The sequence below is a fragment of the Salvelinus namaycush genome, chromosome 2, assembly GCF_016432855.1.
Source record: "Salvelinus namaycush isolate Seneca chromosome 2, SaNama_1.0, whole genome shotgun sequence".
NCBI classification, from domain to species: domain Eukaryota; kingdom Metazoa; phylum Chordata; class Actinopteri; order Salmoniformes; family Salmonidae; genus Salvelinus; species Salvelinus namaycush.
In genome coordinates this window covers 66,084,453-66,091,842 of record NC_052308.1, presented here as the reverse complement: position 1 = coordinate 66,091,842, position 7,390 = coordinate 66,084,453, and positions in this window count along the sequence as shown.

Here is a 7,390-nt window from a genome sequence, read left to right as displayed (position 1 = left end):
CTTGATGCGTGGTGCCGGAACTGGAGGCACTGGGCTGGAGACACGCACCACAGGGAGAGTGCGTGGAGGAGGAACAGGGCTCTGGAGACGCACTGGAAGCCTGGTGCGTGGTGTAGGCACTGGTGGTACTGGGCTGGAGCGGGGAGGTGGCGCCGGAAATACCGGACCGTGCAGGCGTACTGGCTCCCTTGAGCACTGAGCCTGCCCAACCTTACCTGGTTGTATGCTCCCCGTCGTCCGACCAGTGCGGGGAGGTGGAATAACCCGCACCGGGCTATGTAGGCGAACCGGGGACACCATGCGTAAGGCTGGTGCCATGTAAGCCGGCCCGAGGAGACGCACTGGTGGCCAGATGCGTTGGGCCGGCTTCATGACATCCGGCTCAACGCTCAATCTAGCCCGGCCGATACGTGGAGCTGGAATGTACCGAACCGGGCTATGCACGCGTACAGGAGACACCATGCGCTCTACTGCGTAACACGGTGTCTGCCCGTACTCTCGCTCTCCACGGTAAGTACAGGGAGTATGTGCAGGTCTCCTAGCTGACTTCGCCACACTCCCTTTTAGGCCCCCCCCAAGAAAATTTTGGGTTGTACTCGCGGGCTTCCAGCCTTGCTTCCGTGCTGCCTCCTCATATCGCCGCCTCTCTGCTTTCGCTGCCTCCAGCTCAGCTTTGGGACGGCGATATTCTCCTGGTTGAGCCCAAGGTCCCTTACCATCCAATTCGTCCTCCCATGTCCAGAAATCCTGTGTAGGTGGGTCCTGTTGCTGTTTCACACGCCGCTTGGTCCGATTCAGGTGGGTAATTCTGTCACGATCGTTTGTTGTTTTGTTTCAGTTTGTTAAAGTGTTCGTTGCGTGTTTTTTCCTTTTCTCTAAAATAAAAGAGAATGTATTTTGCACACGCTGCGCCTTGGTCCACTCTCTCTCAGCAAGACGATCGTGACAAGGGGACCACTTTTGGCTCGTAAGCACCACTTTTAAAACTACTGGCTGAAATTATCCAAAAGTTAGACAGTGCGTCTTTAGTGGACTATGGCATAGGCTGAACACATTCTTATCTAAACCTTAACTGCTGCCTCATTTTAAAATAACAATAAAGGCTAGCCCACAGCAGGAAGAAACCAGATGTCATTGTTTTCTATAGCCCTTTATATACCTGGCACTAACATTCATCCTGATCTTGTCCACATACATTGTGCCCACATTTAGATAGGTGTAGACTATTAAAAGACCAGTTGTGAACTAATTGTGATCAGATCCACCTGACCAGCTCCAGAGGTGGTCCGTGACACATTGTATCTGGATATCTTACAAGTGCAAACAGATCTGGATGGTCAAACCATTTAAATCATCATTATAGCGCCTTCTAAAATCGATTGATGGCACAATTGACTTAAGGCATCAGTTATTGTCTAAACATGTTTTTAAGTAATTCTTTTGAAACAATATCTTTCAAATAATTTGAATGTGTGAAGGGACCAGGAAATCTGGTCACAATGTGGACACAGTAGACGAATAAGAGACACATTTTAAAACCATGTGTTGTATCGTGGAATATTCTAATCAATAATGAGGAGAGACAAGGTCAATCACCAATCAGGATATTACTTTATTCAAAACGTATTAATAAGGCAAGCAAGTGCTCTGCAATAATGAGGCTGGTCGACCCAACACTCTTGAGCGTTGGGCTGAGAGCCTAACCTTTACAGAGGAATCCTGGTTCTTATATAGCTAACACTAAGGATGCTTAGTCATGGCTGGTTCCACTTCTCCCATACAGGTCGGGGGGAATCATAAGCCACCTTGGGTTCATCTTGTGGTTATCTGCACCTGGTGTTGTTTTAACCCCTAACCCGGCTTAGTCTCCCAGATGCAAGGATGATTAGACACAATTAAGGGTTTTTGTTCTACTCCTCCAGGCTATCTCTGTCTCGGGTCACACGCACCACATATTGTCTATGGAATGCAAGCTGTAGCCATCATAAATGGATTGTCAGCTCAAGCTCCAGAGGCCCAAATCAGTCCCACAGACACAGATGACAGAGTACTCATCAAAGCTATTCGGTGCATAAACAATATTATAACATAATCTTGTATTTTTCTACCATAGTAGACATGATAAACCTGATCAGATAGTGATTGGATCATCTTGATCAGATCATATTTGTATATCTGACATTACATGAATATGAATATTTGTATATCTGACATAACATAGGATAAAATAACTCTTCTACCCTAGGTGGGAAGCCCAACATGTGTCTGGTGTGTGGAAAAACCTTCAGCCAGAGCTCCAACCTCAGTTTTCGCAACCAGGAGAATCACAGCACAGACCTTCAGGCTAAGAGCCTGTCTAAGAGCTGATCTGATCTACCACCACGAACACTACTACAGATAGCCTCCAAATGGCTACAGCTGCTGACCTCAATTCAGATTTAATTAATCAGTATCCCAAAGATTGGTGCCTGTTTGGTGCCTGTTTGGCACCAGCTGAACCTTTTAACTTCAATTGTGTCTTGGATTTGTGCACTGGTTTGTGTCAAGAACTGCAACGCTGCTGGGTTTTTCACGCTCAACAGTTTCCCGTTTGTATCAAGAATTGTCCACCACCCAAAGGACATCCAGCCAACTTGACACAACTGTGGGAAGCATTGGAGTCAACATGGTCCAGCATCCCTGTGGAATGCTTTCTACACCTTGTAGTCCATGCCCGACTAATTGAGGCTGCTCTGAGGGCAAAAGGCGGTGCAACTCAATATTATGAAAGTGTTCTTAATGTTTTGTACATTCAGAGTATATTTTAGTGTAATGATGTTATTGGCTATGTAAGGTTGTTTTTCTTCAGTGATTGGAAGATCCGTGTATGCATGTAAGTGATATTCTTCAAGAATCAATGGGTAGCCTATATTTATTCATTTGATTTATTTAAAAAAATGGCTGCAAATATCAGAGTGGGACTTTAAATTATGGATGACGTGACACACCAGGTTTTTAATCGTCTTTTGTTCCTTGCACAGCTCAGATATATATAAAAAAAAACAGGATGGGTGTACTTGACGAGGGATTGTTTCTGGACAGAGCCGTGATTTCCTGGAAATCAGGCATACTAGTGGACACAATAGCTTGACTATATGAAAGAAAGCAGAGCTGCGTCTGTGTGAGGTTGAAGTCAGTGACTAACAGTCACATTTTCTTACAGCCTTTTGCAAAAAACTCCCAGCTAGTTATAACCATAAGATGCTCCATCTCTGCAGGTGATCAGTCTATCAGGTCAAGATCACTCCAGCAGGTCCCGACCATTTGAATATTATGTCTCCAGGAAACCTGGGTTCAAATAAAGGTCCTATCTATTGTTAGATTGTAAATAATAGCTTTTGTGTTATTAAGGAGAAGTAGAATGAGGAGATATTTTTCTATTGTATGGTTATAGTGAAAGTAGACAAAATGTTTATTGTATACTAGGGTGGGTATGGTTTTTGGGAACTGGCTGTTAGAAGGATTATTTCTGCCTGAATTTTTGTGCCACAACTCTTAACGGTATTGCGTGTTTTCTTGTAGGGAAACATGCACAGACAGAGACGAAAGCTACAAATCATTCCAAGCAAACAGTTTGAAGCACACTAATTAAATCTTCCTTAATCAAAATTATACTAAAAAGTTTATTTAATTTTCGCGCCTTATCAGAATGTCTTTGATATCACGGGTAGAGGCTGAAGTAGCCTAACGGTGGTTCTGTTTATAAAAAGTTCAATTGTGAAAGCAAGATGTGTTTACAGTCATAACATACAAACACAGTACACAGACACACACACACACAGCTTTACCGCAAGATCTAAGTGAGTGGTGTTTCACTTGTGCTGGCCCAGGTGATATTTAAGTGGCTGGCCCAGCACTCCAGTGGGTTGAGATGTGTTGGCTCTCCAGATTTGATTTCTAGGAAACCATTCCTTTGTCTAATCTTCCCTGTTTTTGTTTTGCTTAACTTTGAGGTTTGCTTCCTGTCTTTAAGTTTGGTGTGGGATTTTCTTTTGTTTGCCTCTTTTTGGGCAAATTTAGTGGGCACTCATGGTGGGTGTCTATTAGGTCCCAGTTGTTGTTGCTAGTCAACTTTCAGTGGACAACCCCATGAATGTCTTTCAGAACCCCTCCTAAATCCTCACCTGTTTAGTTTTATTTGTTAGTTCCCCCTTCTGTTTGAGCGAGAGAAAAAAATGTGGTTGTCTTGCTACGGAATGTAACAGTGAGCTTGATATGTTTTTTAAAAGATCATTAACCCAGTGTGATGACCATTGCACACCATACGATGCCCATTTTATGCCATCTTAATATATGGGTTAAAATAATTCGTAATTCTATAGTACAGTGAAACTTGAGCTAACATAAATACATTTTAACACAGTAAAAATGGATGGTAAACATTTTCTCACATCTGCCACTACAACATCACTAATCGATTATCATTAACATTGCACACCGTTGCTTCCTTGTGATCTTGGGGGAGAAGTTGAAGAAGATGAGATGAGAGGAGGATGTACACCATTGAAGCCAAGGAATAGAAGAGGAGCAGGAGACTCCAACCTGACTGCTGAAAGAGAAACCCAACGTGGTGAGGAAAGGACACACACATCAATTCTCTGTAGCCTCTTGCATGGTGTTCATTTCAATACTTGCCCCCTGGTACTTTACTCCAGAGTGGCGCAGCGGTCTAAGGCACTGCATCTCAGTGCTAGAGGCGTCACTACAGACCCTGGTTTGATCCCGGGCTGTATCACAACCGGCCATGATTGGGAATCCCATAGGGCGGCGCACAATTGGCCCAGCATCGTCCGGGTTAGGGGAGGGTTTGGACGGGTTAGGCCGTTATTGTAAATAAGAATTTGTTCTTAACTGGCTTGCCTAGTTAAATAAAGGTTAAATAAAAAAATAACTGTCCCTAAGATGAACATCTCTTGTCTCTCTATTTCCCTTACAGGTTTCTGAGGGGAACTATGGGGCGCAAACACAAGAGAGAGGCATCAGGCGGATGACAGGATAAAAGAGATGGAGGGGATGAGGACTTGCCCAGCGGCTGAAGACACACGCCCGAACCAGCCCCCTGCAGTCCTGAGCTGAGGACACACACACACTTTAGTTATTTTTATTTTTTTGTACAGTGTGGTAGAGTTCTTAAGCTATGTAGAATAGTATCACATTACAATCTGACTCTCTGAACAAAGGTACTAAGGCAATTTGCCTACTAATGTCAAAAGTGTTGGAAGACACAGCTGGTGAGTACGGCTCACTAACAGGCACAGCAGGAAAAGAGGCTAGCCTCGCTGTCTCTGCCTCCAGTTCCATCTGGCGCATTATGAACTCCAACTGCCGCTGTTCTCTTTCTGCCTCAAGTTTACACATTTCCAACTGCCGCTGTTCTCTTTCTTTTTCTGCCTCAAGTTTACACATTTCCAACTGCCGCTGTTCTCTTTCTTTTTCTGCCTCAAGTTTACACATTTCCAACTGGAGATTTTCTCACCTAATTTGGGCTCTCTCTTCCGCCTCCAGTTGGAGCCGTGTCGCACGGACATCCCTCATGGCATCACCGTTTGAGAGTGGGGAGAGTGGATCAAAACGGGGCAATGTGGCTGCAGCTTTATCCTCTCCCTCGTTCTCAGACACCAACGGGCTTACAGGAGCAGCAACATCCCCTACATGGGTAGTAGGCTCAGGCAGCGGTAACATAAGCACTTGCTCTTCCAACAAAACATTTAACACCAGTTGTTTAACCTCCGCTTTAACTAAACTCTGCGGAATAGATACAGAATAATGGTCAGCCATGGTCAGTAAATCAATTCTACAACATTTGTCAAAAACCTCCCACGTAGGGTTATCCAAAAAGGATTTCAAATCAAAAGTAGCCATTTTGAACTACCACTAATACACAAGAGCCAACAAATAGCAAACTCTAATGCTACATCAGCTATTCCCAGCGGTGACGCTCAACATTGAACTAGACCACCACAATAATTTGTACGAGTGGCATGAGTGTCAGTAAAGACATATCCCGGATGAGCCCCCACTTATGTTAAAAGAAAGAGGTATTATGTAGTCACAAACCCAGTGTACTTGACTTCTGTAATAAAACATACGCACCGTTCCAAATCAAACCCAAGTGTAGATTAGTGTAGTTCCAAACACCCTTGCAAAAAAGACTAAGTAAATCATCCAAATACTGAGCTATATTGTATGTATGTGCCTTATTGTATTATAATATTTTATACTAATACAGTTTAACAGAGAAAGATATGTAGTTTCATAAATTATTAATTTATCTATCAAAAAGATATGGAGCAAAATGATTGCCACCCGTTTTCAATACTCCGGCACCCTCCATTTGTGAGAATAACAGCACAGCCTTTTTATAAAATGTTTAATGAGGTTGGAGAACACATTGGGAACAATCTTAAGACTATTCCTCCATACAGGATTGTTCCAGATCCTTGATATCCTTCTGTCTGCTCTTATGGACTGCTCTCTTAAATTCTAACCACTGGTTTGAAATAAAGTCAGGAGACTGAGAATGTAGATGAGGTGAATTAATCGTTGCTTTATCAAGGATGCAAAGTATTTCAGACTTGGCTACATAAGTGGACTAGAGAAGATATACTTTAAGTAGGTGTCCATTTGGAATAGAGCAAGAGTCATGGTTATAAGCACACATCCCACCCACTCCTCCCTCCATTTCCTTCTCCAAGTACAAAGTTAAAATATATATTTTTATGCAACAATACACTTATACAAATATAGGCATAAGAACCTCGTAAGCCTTTTGAAATCACCTATACTAATTTCTGGTGGAAATCCACCAAGTAACATTCTTTAAAAAGACTGAAATTAAGTCAGACCAAAAAATATATCATATTCACGCACAGTATACATGTATATCGTAATTCTTACGATTGTGTATTTGGATAGTAAGCAAGCATAAAACATCACAGGAAAGGTATAGATGGCTCTAACACGTGTGTCCTCAGATCAGGAGTGCAGGGGGCTGGTCCGGGCACGTGTCTTTAGCCCCTGGGCAACACCTCTTCTCTGTTTGTCCTCCCCTCCCTCTTTTTTTTGATAAGGCACGAAAATGAAATAAACTATATTGTATAATTGTGATTATGGAATATTGAATAAGTGTGCTTCAAACTGTTTACTTGAAATTATTTGTAGCTATCGTCTCTATCTGTGCATGGGACTGCATTAGACTCAGTATCCCTACCAGAAACACGCGATACCGTAAAGTGGTAAAGTGTTGTGTATTCGTGCACAGAAATTCAGGCGGAAACTAATGAGGTTTTGCAAAAGCTCCCGGCTCGGCTCAGTTTAACATTTTGAGGATCCTCCAATTTCAAGAATTTCA